A 12,855-nucleotide genomic window follows, 5' to 3' on the forward strand; every position below is an offset into this window, starting at 1 on the left:
CCTCTTATTCGTAAAACCCACTCGCTAGGGTTCTAATGAGGACCAAAAGATGTATGCAAAGCGCTTTGCTTATATCCGACTTAGTTAGGGTTACTTTGTGCAACTCGGCCTCATTTAAATCAAATTCACTGATAAGTCGAGATATCACCCCAAGAAAGGAGGCCACTCGTCTGCCTAGGATCAGAGGCACAAAGACCCAAGTTCAAATCCTGCATAGAGCAAACATTTCGCCCTGGGCAGATCCCTTAGCTTCCTGGGCTTCCTATCACTTCTCATTCTTAATACTTTACCTATCTTATAGATGTAGTTTTTTAATATAAATTTCATTGATAGCTTTTGTTTTACGATCTAAATTTTCCCTTCTTCTCCCATTCCCTATAACAAAGAATATTTTTAAAGAAAAAAAGGAAAAAAGAAAAGGCCATCTGTAAAGCCAATTAATATATTGAACGAAGTCTGAAAATATGTACTTTCCACTTTTGTAATAGAGTGGTAGGTGATACTTCATATTTATTTTTTGGGGTCATGCTTTTCTTTGTAACTTTGTAACATTCACCTTTGATTATTTTGTGGTTGTTCTTTCCATTTACATTGTTATAGTTAGGTATATTGTTTTCTTGGTTCTATATATTTCACTCTATCAGTTCATGGGCATCTTTGCATGTTCCTCTGTATTCATCATATTCATCATTACGTGTGGCATAGTAATTAGATATTCAGGTTAGCCATTCTCCAATTGATGGGCATCAATTTTTTCTAATTATTTGCTAGCCCCCAAAGTGCTACTATAAATATTATTTTTATCAATGGCCTTATTGGCATATATGTGCCTGGAAATGAAATGTCTGTGTCAAATGAAAGAATATGGGCATTTTAGTAATTTTATTTGCATAATTCCAAATTGTTTTCCAAAATGGTGGCATATATTTAAATCACAGCTCCATCAACAATTCAGGAGTGTGAATATCATCCCATAACCTCTCCACCTCAAATCATTCCCATCTTTTGTCAACTTTGCCAGTTTTCTGAGGTGAAATGATTTGCATTTCTGTTATAGTTAGTTATTTGGAGCATTTTTTCATATGGTTGATAATATTTTGTTATTCTTTTGAAAAATGTTTAATCAAAACTATTTTATCTACCTATCCATACATATACATGTCCTCATATATATGAATGGTTTCACCCTTATATCTTAGCTACCGACCCCTTATCTGTTAAGTTTGATACAAACATTTTTCCCCTATTCAACTGCTTTTCTTCTCTATAGGTTTGTGCTGAATTTTTCAAATTTCATGCAATCAATTGATCAAATATTTATCTTTTGTAATTTCCTCTATCCCTTGTTTGACTGAAGTGGGCCCAGTTTTAAGGAAAGTCTCTGTGATGGCACCAGGGTTCCCCTATTTCTCAACACCAGGGATTAGTTTTCCCTAAAAGGAAACCAACTGTTTCAGAAGTTTAAACAAATCTGATGAGTCATTGGAGGGATGGCTCCTGAGAGTGTGTTCTAATGGAGCCAAACAGAGTTCCATAGGTTTAGGAGACTTACTTTTATGTAGTCATCTAAATGTATTAGGGCATCAGATGCAAATTGCCCTTTGTCCCTTTTTAAGTGGCTGAAGTGTGGAGTTATTTGCACCTGGTCCTATAAATATTAATCTTGGGTAGAGCCAATTCCACATGAGAATCTGCTAGGGAAGGGATGAAGTTCCTAAAGGAAATGCGTTTGATAGATTGTATTTATTCATGTTCCTTCCCTGACCCCCTTCTTCCTTGGCCTGCCACACCCTCTGACTAGCCCTCCTCTGGGGAAATTAGATTCTGACTTCTGGGTAGAGGCTCACCAGAATGTATTCAGAGTTTAGCTTTGAGTCCCTAATCACACAGTTACACAGGTGTGAGCTGATCAACTATTAAAGTTTGAGAAGGATATTGGCACAATTATGATTTTGCAAATTCCGCTGTTAATACTGATAGGCACTCTAGGAATGTGGGGAGGAGTCACAGACAGAGGCAAAGATACTCTCTCAGAGGGAGCTTTGGGTGTGGTTCCTAAAATATGGGGGTGATAAGAAAGCATTTGATGGCCTGCCCATCATGGTTCTTATAAAATTTTATGAGGAAATTCAGCACCAGGACACTAAAGATCCTTCAGCCACACCCAAGCTTACAGTATCCTCTAAAGCCCCTGGTCCATTTGGATCATTCAGGGAAGGTTACACAGGACCAACCATGTAAGAAAAGGGTATCATGGACTCTTGGGAATCAGTATTTGTATAGTTCCTTCATCCACCTCTACATATACTACTGTAAGTAGGGCTAAATGGAAACCCTTGACCTGAACTATCCCATGTAGTTAATACCAACCAATATCAAATCCTCAGGAGGGGTGAAAGATCATTTCTTCCCTAGTGATGGAGATTAAGCAAGCTGGAGTACTACATTATACAAATTCTCCTTATAAGAACCCTATCCCTTGAGGAAGGCAAATGGCACCTACAGCTTATGGTGGACTACATAGATTTAAATAAATTCACCATGACCATCACTACAGCTGATCCTAACCTCATCAATGTTGTAAAAAAAGTAACCCAGGCCTATGGCAAGTGATGTGGGATTATTGATCTCACCATTAATGCTTGGTTCTTTCTTTTTGTGGCAGAGATGAGGCAGGAGCAATCTGTTTTTTTTTTTTAATTTATTTTTTAAAAATATTTTTCCATGTTTACATGATTCATTTTCTTTCCCTCCCCCTTCCTAGAGCTGATAAGCAATTCCACTGGGTTGTATAAATGTTATCACTTAATATCTATTTCCATATTATTCATTTTTGTTATCAAGCAATCTTTTAAAGGCAAAACCCCAAATCATGTACCCATATATACAAGTGATAAGTCATATGTTTTTCTTTTGTGTTTCTACTCCCATAGTCCTTTCTCTCAATGAGGAAAAGCATTCTTTCTCATAAGTCCTTCAGGAGTGTCCTGGATTATTGCATTGCTACTAGTAGTAAAGTCCATTACATTGGATAGTTCCACAATGTTTTATTTTCTGTGCATATTGTTCTCTTGGTTCTGCTCATTTCACTCTGCATCAGTTCATTGAGGTTCTTCCAGTTCATATAGAAATCCTCCAGTTCATCATTCCTTTCAGCAAAATAGTATTCCATCACCATCATATACCACAATTTGTTCAGCCATTCCCCAATTGAGGGACACCCTCTCATTTTCCAATTTTTTGCTACCACAAAGAGTTCAGCTATGAATATTTTTGTACAAATATTTTTTCATTATATCTCTATGGGGTACAAACCCAGCATTGCTATGGATGGATCAAAGGGCAGACAGTCTTTTAAAGTCCTTTGGGCACAATTCCAGATTGCCTTCAGAATGGTTGGATTAATTCACAGCTCCACCAGCAATGCATTAGTGTCCCAATTTTGCCACATCCTCTCCAACATTTATTATTTTCCATTACTGTCATATTGGTTAATCTGCTAGGTATGAGGAGAAATCTGTTTTCACCTGAGAAGCAGTCCAATATACCTTTATCTTCTTTCTCCATACAGGTCTACTTGAAATCTTCTTCATGTTTCCACATTATGGTGACTTGAAAGAGGCCTCCTTTCCCGAAGGCATAAATTTACCCTACCAAATTGATGACATAATGCTGACTGGGTCAGATGAAACTATGTTGATTAGAGGCCATTAATCAATTGGTGACTTCAATGAGGGAGAAGGGATAGAAATCAACCTGAAGAAAATCCTGACTCCAGCCTACTTAGTCTAGTTTTTAGAAATATAGTAGAAGAGAATAAAGTATAAATAGACTGAGAAGGGAGGAAAGAGCCAAGCTGTAAAGAGATTCAAATGACAGAGGATTTTATATTTGAGTGGTGGGCACGTGTGTTTGTGACATGATAAGAACTGTGCTTTAAGAAAATCATTTTGGCAGCTAAGTGGAGGACAAATTGGAGCATGGAGAATTTGTTTTATTTTTAATTTTTATTGTCATGCAAAATACACTTCCTTATTGATCATTGTTGTAAGAGTGAAGTCAAAATAAACAAAAACCCAAACTAAAATAAAAATTATACATTGATGTGAAAGATGACTCTAACATTTCTTTCTCTAGATGTGGATAAGCCTTTCAGAATTGTCCCAGATCATTGCATTGTTGTTGAGAGTAGCCAAGTTTTCACAGATAATCATCGTAGGATATTGCTATTTCTGTGTACAATGTTCCCCCAGTTTTGCTTATTTCACTTTGCATCAGTTCCTGCAGATCTTTCCAGCTTTTGGGGGAATCATTTTGCTTATCATTTCTTATAGCACAATAGTATTACATTACCAACATGTATCACAATTGTTCAGCCATTCCACAGTTGATGGACAACTCCTTAATTTCCACTTCTTTGCCACTACAAAAAAGAGCTGTTATAAATATTTTTGTAGGAAAGGACAAGTAGGTCCTTTCCCATTTTTTATTATCTCTTTGGGATACAGACCTAATAGTGGTATTACTATATCAAAGGTAATGCAGTTTTATAGCCCTTTGGGTATAGTTCCAAATGGAACATGGAGAAACTTAAGGCAAGGAGACTTATTAGAAATCCTTTTTGATGATTGGTGAATGAATACCTGAGCTTAGGTGGTGTCTATGTGAATGGAGAAAAGGATACATATATGAGAGATGTCAATGTAGAAGCTACAAAATTTAACTGCATATTGTATGCATATGTAAAGATAAATTTAGGGTTGTGACCTAATCTAAATTAATTTTGGTCGCCAGGGAATATCCCAAATAAAATACCCAAGTCAGTTTACAAATTTATGGTGGTTTAATTAATATAGAGGGAAGGAATTAAGGATAAGGGAGAGGGAAAAGGTGTATGATTTCTCCTGCCTGGCCTGTGCAGGGGGCGGGGGGGGGGGGGGAGTTCAAAGTCCTCCGCCATGAGGTCTCTGAAGATTAGTGGCTTTCTAAGAGAATCGTGTTTGGAAGTTAAGGAAGAAAGAATCAGCCTAAACTCCGAGAGGGCTCAGTAAAGATGCCTCACCTGAACTAGGCTACTCAGCTTCCTCCAGTATGGTATCAAGGAAAATTCACTGCTAAACCCGGACAATAGCAACCGCCAAGCCAAGATGCCAAAACGCTCAGCACACTGCCACCAAAAAGGCTGGAGAGAGGAAGTGACGCGAAATATATAGACGGTTTTTACATCACTTTCCTGCGTCTCACATGTACCAATGGTAGCTTAAGCTTGACTTAGGACAGCCCAGGAGTCTGTCAGTTGTTTCTGATTTGTCATTTGCTAGCACATGTCTGTCATAGGCCATCCTCCTAAATACTTAATCCTTAAGTATGGATGTAAACATTCCTGTTTTTGTTAGACTAAGTAGGGTGGAATAATCAAAAGTTCACACATAGAGTAAGAAAGAATAAAGAGTTAAGAATGGGAGGCGGAGTCAATATGGTGGCGTAAAGGCAGCAAACATTCAGACCTCTGAAAACCCTTCCTTACCAATTGCAAACTAAATGTTCCTAGGGGGGGTGAAAAATCAAACCTAACAATAAGACAGAGCCAAGGAGCCCTCCTGCTGGACTCAACTTAAAAGGTATACCCCCAAAAGCCAGAATTCGAGAATACTCCGGTTTAAGGGGAAGGAAGAAGGAAGGTCCCAGGACCCCTCCCCCACCTAGAGTACTAAGCCTCCAGCAGCAGCTGGAACCTCTGGGCAGACAAAGGTGCTGGCCTGGAGGGAGAACCTTGTGGGCAAAGCTGTGCCAGGCTCAGAGTGTTCAACACAGGCAGTGGGGAAGCAGATAGAGGAGAAAAGCAGAGAGTAGAGCAGGAGGCATAGTTGCAGCAGTGGAGATACTCCATATTGCCCTCATCCTTCCTGAGGTTTTGGCCCCAAGGCACATCCAGCAACCCAGCCAGACTTAATCCCATGAAAGCCTCTAGAGTTCAGGGAAGCTCAAGCTCCAACACCCCTCCCCTATAGACTGCATTGAGAGATTTACTGACAAAACTCCAAAGGTGATGGCTGAAAGAAAATCCCAAAACCACCACAAAAAAAAAAATGAGAGGAGCAAGAGCTCATGCAACTGCAGGGAGTAAAGAAGGGGGTAAATATGAGCAAAAAATAGAAAAAGAAAAAAGAAATTACAATCGACAGCTTCTATACAGGCAATGAACAAAGAGCAAACAGAACAGAGAAGGATGAGGGAACCCCAAGCCAAAAAAAAAAATGGAAAACCCAGCGAATTGGATATAGGCCCTGGAAGAACTCAAAATGCAATTCAAAACACAATTAAGAGAGGCTGAAGACAACTTTAAAAGCAAGTTACGTCATCTGGAAACAGAAAATAATGTCTTGAAAGTCAAAATTAATTAGCTTGAAAATGAGGCAAAGGACATGAAAGAGGAGGCAAAGAAGATGAAAGATGAGGCAAAGGAGATGAAAGATGAGGCAAAGAGAATGAAAGATGACCTCCAAAGAAAATCAGATCAGAAGGAGAAGAATGACCAAAACTCCAGGGATGAAATCCAGTCTTTAAGAACCAGAATACAACAATTAGAAGTAAATGACTTTACAAGGCAGCAGGACACTATAAAACAAAATAAAAAGAATGAAAAAAAAATGAAGAAAATATGAAGCATCTCATTCACAAATTAGAAGATTTAGAAAATCTTTCCAGGAGAGACAACTTAAAAATCATTGGTCTACCAGAAGACCATGACAAAAGAAAAAACCTGGATATTACACTACAGGAAATTATCCAAGAAAACTGCCCCAGTATTCTAGAACAAGAGGGAAAAGTGGAGATTGAAAGTATCCACAGATTACTTCCTGTACTTAATCCTCAACTGACAACACCCAGGAATGTTATAGCCAAATTCAAGAACTATCAGACCAAAGAAAAAATATTACAAGCTGTTAAGAAGAAGTCATTCAGATACCATGGTGTATCACCATGAGGATAATACAGGATCTGCCTGCATCTACACTGAAGGACAGAAAGGCATGGAATATGATATTCCAGAAAGCAAGGGAACTAGGTCTACAACCAAGAATCAACTACCCAGCAAAACTGACTATATTCTTACAAGGGAAAGCATGGTCATTTAATAAAATAGAAGAATTCCAAGCATTTGTAAAGAAAAGGCCAGACCTGAACAGAAAATCTGATGCCCAAGTACAGAACTCAAGAGAATAATCAAAAGGTAATTTAAAAAGAGGGAAAAAAGAAAAAACAAAACAAAACAAAAAACAACTTTTTTTAAAGAGACCCAGTAAGTTAAAATGATATGTATCCCTATAAGAAAAGAGGTCATTGGTAACTCTTAAAAATTGTTATTATCACCTGGGCATCTAGAAGAATTACACTTAGAGGGAACAGTGACAAATTGTATAAGATGAAATGCCAAGACATGAATATGTATATAGATATATGTATGCGTAAATACATATATATGTGTGTATATATAAACACACACAACTAGGGCTATAAAAAGAGGTTAATACTAAAAGAAATGGGAAAAGAAACCAAAAGAGGTAAGTTTATATGTCTCAAAGAAGCTTATGGTGGGAGAGGGGAGAACATCAATACACCAGAAGGGTAAAGAGGTTGGAGATAGGAAATATAAAACTCTTACATGCATTGAAATTGACTCAAAGAGGGAAGAACAATCCAATCTATTCGGTCAGAGAATTGATTTGCACCCTATAGGGAAGTAGAAGGGTAACAAACAGACTGGTGGGGAGGGAAGAACAATCCAATCTATTCGGTCAGAGAATTGATTTGCACCCTATAGGGAAGTAGAAGGGTAACAAACAGACTGGTGGGGAGGGAAGCAGTACAAGGGAGGGAGAGGGTGGGGGGTAGTTTAAAAAGACTGTAAAGAAATTAAGGGGGGAATAAGAAGGGAGGGGGTAGAAAGGGAAGTAAAATAAGGGTGGGAATTAGGGGGACTGATTAAAAACAAAACATTGGTGTGGAAGGAAATAGTGAAAGAAGAAAAGGCAGGACTAGGAGTAGAAATCAGAATGCTGGGAAATACACAGCTGGTAATCATTACTCTAAATGTGAATGGAATGAACTCACCCATAAAATGTAAGCGAATAGCAGAGTGTTTTAGAATCCAAAACCCTACCATATGCTGTCTACAAGAAACACACATGAGGAAGGCAAATACACATAGGGTAAAAGTAAGGGGATGGAGCCAAATCTATTGGGCATCAACTGATAAAAAGAAGGCAGGAGTTGCAATCACGATATCTGACAAAGCCAAAGTAAAAGTAGATCTAGTTAAAAGAGATCGGGAAGGTAATTACATCCTGATAAAAGGCAGTATAGACAATGAGGAAATATCAGTACTCAACATGTATGCACCAAATGGCATAGCATCCAAATTTCTAAAGGAGAAACTAGTGGAGCTCAAGGATGATAAAAACTGCTGGGAAAATTAGAAGACGGTATGGGAGAGATTAGGTTTGGATCAACATCTCACATCCTACACCAAGATAAACTCAGAATGGGTGAATGACTTGAATATAAAGAAGGAAACTATGAGCAAATTAGGTAAACACAGAATAGTATACATTCCAGATTTTTGGGAAAGGCAAGACTTTAAAACCAAGCAAGAGCTAGAAAAAATTTAAAAAATATAAAATCAATAATTTTGATTACATCAAGTTAAAAATTTTTTGCACAAACAAAACAAATGCAACCAAAATTAGAAGAGAAGCAACAAATTGGGAAACAATCTTCATATCAAAAACCTCTGACACAGGTCTAATTATTCAAATTTGTAAAGAACTAAACCAATTGTACAAAAAAAATCAAGCCATTCTCCAATTAATAAATGGGCAAGGGACATAAATAGGCAATTTTCAGATGAAGAAATAAAAACTATTAATAAGCACATGAAAAAGTGTTCTAAATCTCTGATAATCAGAGAAATGCAAATCAAAACAACTCTGAGGTATCACCTCACACCTAGCAGATTGGCTAACATGACAGCAATGAAAAGTAATGAATGTTGGAGGGGATGTGGCAAAGTTGGGACATTAATGCATTGCTGGTGGAGTTGTGAATTGATCCAACCATTCTGGAGGGCAATTTGGAACTATGCCCAAAGGGTGCTAAAAGACTGCCCTTTGATCCAGTCATAGCACTACTTGTGTTGTACCCCAAAGAGATAATAAGGAAAAAGACATGTCCAAAATTATTCATAGCTGCGCTCTTTGTGGTGGCCAAAAATTGGAAAATGAGGGGATGCCCTTCAATTGGGGAATGGCTGAACAAATTGTGGTATATATTGGTGATGGAATACTATTGTGCTCAAAGGAATAATGAACTGAAGGAATTTCATGTGAACTAGAAAGAACTCCAGGAAGTGATGCAGAGCGAGGGGAGCAGAACCAGGAGAACTTTGTACACAGAGACTGATACACTGTGGTACAATTGAATCTAATGGACTTCTCCATTAGTGGCAATGCAGAGATCCTGAACAACTTAGAGGAATCTATGAGAAAAAACATTATCCACAATCAGAGGGAAAACTATGGGAGCAGAAACACAGAAATAAAACAACTGCTTAATTATCTGAGTTGATGAGGATATGACTGGGGATGTAGACTCTAAATGAACATCCTAATGCAAACACCAACAATATGGAAATAGGTTCTGATCAAGGACAATGAAATTGCATATTGGCTATGGAATGGTAGGGAAGGGGAGGGAGGGAAATAATGTAACCAAGGAATACTGTTCTAAATTGACTAAATAAATTAATTTTTTAAAAAAAGAAAAAATATAGTTAAGAATGACACGGAAATCTTTAATCTGTGCAACTGGATGGATGTTAGTATTCTCAAAATCATTTCTTTAACATTTTGCAATCAAAATCATTCATTTTAAATTTTGTAATCTAATGTTAGTATTCTCTACAGTAACAGGGGAATTTGGAAAAAAGAAGATTTTGAAGGAAGGGATGAAAGGAAGAATGAAGAACAGAGTTTGGGTTTTGAAGGCATAGGGAAAGATAGAAAAATAAATATCTCCAATTATTAAAGTGCACACACACATACACACAGAATCTCTTGTTTCTATTCACTCTTTTGCTCTGTTTTCTGTTCATCAGAACATGCTATAGTGATTCTTCTCTTAGGCCAGCTATTTAGAGCTGGAAAGGCCATTAGTGATTGATTAATCCAACTCCTTTATTTTATGGGTAAGGAAAATTTAGTCTTAGAGAAGTGAGGTGACTGACCCCAGGTTACCCAGATAAAACGTTGCAGAGCCAGGAATTGAACCTACATTCTCTGACTTAAAGATATAGCACCTACTGTACTTTGTTGTCCTTGCCTACCCAGGCTGTAATACTTTGCCCCTTTCTTTCTATTCTTTAAACTCTAAACACCTCCAAAGCACAACTCAAGTCTTCTCAGAAAGTAGTGGTCCCTCTTTGTTCTTAATTTCTATAGAGTTTGCCATTTGAATAATGAAACAAAGTGAAATACTTTATTTTTAAAATGCCCATGAAAGAACAGTGGTTTTGGAGTTAGAGGCTCTGAATTTAAATCCTTCCTCTGTTGTTTACTACCTAAGTGATCTTGGGTAAATTATTTCACTTGTCTAGGCCTTAGCTTCTTCATCTGTAAAATGAGGATATTGGATTAAATGTCTTCTAAGTCCTCATCCTTTATTAACCATGTGACAGTGGGCAAGTCACTAAATCATGTTTGCCTCACTTTTATCAACTATAAAATGAGCTGGAGAAGGAAATGGCAAATCACTCTATTATCTCTACCAAAAAACCCCCAAATGGGGTCACAAAGAGTCAGACGTGACTGAAATGACCAAATAAGTCCTTTTCAGCTTTAAAGCTAAGATCCTATGACACTGCTTTTCCAAGTAGATTGACATGAAAGGATTCTAGAGTAAGAATGAACAGAGGACCCTTGAGGCAGGGAATTATACCTCTTTGTTTCCCTGGTTCTAGCCCATTACCTTTCACACCAAAGACCCTCAATGTCTATCTGTTGTCATTGAGAATAACATATGTTTGCACAGAATCTAAGTGATTGCCACCTCAACATAACAGTATTTACTGATAGGCAACAAGAATATGCTTATAACACATACAGATCTCAACCACAGTAGACTCATGGTAACCACTGAAAGATCTTTGCAGCCAATATTTAAATGAGTATTAATCACATGTAGTTACTCTTTCCTCCCATGATGAATTATTATTCAGCATTATGCTTGGCTGCTCATCTCTTCTTCCCAAGACTTTTGGTCCAGGTATTAATGGTGAAAATTAAATAAAATGCTCTTGCCTCTGGAGAAATATTAGTAACTGTGTAGACTACCAAGATGTTACTAATTCCGAAGAGATCTAAAACAGCAGCAGATAATAAAACTTGATCCTCTATTTTTCTTCCTCTCATTTGCTCCTGTCACATCTCATTTTGTCTGTATTGTGCAGCACAGAAAGCTCTAGATTTGGAATGTAAGGATTTAAGTTCAAATTCTAACCCTGCCATTGAAAACCTGTCTGAACAAATCACTTAACTTCTCTATGCCTCAGTTTCCTCAGCTGTAAAATGAGATGATTATTAGACTAGGTAACCACTGAGGTCTCTTATAATTCTGATCCTATTTGTAGCTCAAGGCATCTTTGTCTTTTATTACTTTCTGTAGAACTTAAAAAGTAATATTCAATATTCTAAATATTATATTTAATAATATTTATTAATATTTAACTTGAAGCAAAGGGAAAGTAAAAGGCTAGAGAAACCAAGAGAGTTCACCAGCTTTCCACATGGAAAAGAGAGTGAGAGGGAGGAGCCACCTCCATTATATACAAACAATGTAAGGACACAGGTACACACAAGGGAAAAGGGAATTTTGGGATGAGGAAAGAATACTGGGAGATGAAATCCAAAGAATACAAGATTTCCACTTATACATTCCTTCCTTCCTTCCTTCCTTCCTTCCTTCCTTCCTTCCTTCCTTCCTTCCTTCCTTCCTTCCTCCCTCCCTCCCTTCCTCCCTTCTTCCTCCCTTCCTCCCTTCTTCCTCCCTTCCTCCCTTCCTTCCTCCCTTCCTCCCTTCCTCCCTTCCTCCCTTCCTCCCTTTCTTTCTTTCTTTCTTTCTTTCTTTCTTTCTTTCTTTCTTTCTTTCTTTCTTTCTTTCTTTCTTTCTTTCTTTCTTTCTTTCTTTCTTTCTTTCTTTCTTTCTTTCTTTCTTTCTTTCTTTCTTTCTTTCTTTCTTTCTTTCTTTCTTTCTTTCTTTCTTTCTTTCTTTCTTTCTTTCTTTCTTTCTTTCTTTCTTTCTTTCTTTCTTTCTTTCTCTTTCCTTTCCCCTTACTGTTCATCTTGAAATCAATAGTGTGTGTTGGTTCCAAGGGAGAAGAGTGGTAAGGGCCAGGCAATGGGGTTAAGTAACTTGCCCAGGGTCATACAGCTGAGAAATGTCTGAGGCTAGATTTGAACCTAGGACCTCCCATTTCTAGACCTGGCTCTCACTGAGCCACTTAGCTGCTCCCTTTTTACTGCTTTATTAACATGACCAGACTAGAACTAGAACTAGAACTAGAACTGGAATACAGGGAGGTTCTTTAGAATCTTCCAGAAGTTACTGCGAGGCTAGAAGGAGAGCTAGGGACCAGGACCTTGGAGAGATTATATAAAGATCTGGGAAATAAACCCTTCAGCTTTGGGAAAGTCCAAATTCTCAAATTCTTGGAGGAGTGTCATAACTGAAGGAGAGAAAGCAAAGATCATAGGGGAAAGGACAGCTGAATTTGAAGAAGATGGTAGGGGGCTATGCCAG

The sequence above is a fragment of the Monodelphis domestica genome, chromosome 7, assembly GCF_027887165.1.
Source record: "Monodelphis domestica isolate mMonDom1 chromosome 7, mMonDom1.pri, whole genome shotgun sequence".
Taxonomy (NCBI): Eukaryota; Metazoa; Chordata; class Mammalia; order Didelphimorphia; family Didelphidae; genus Monodelphis; species Monodelphis domestica.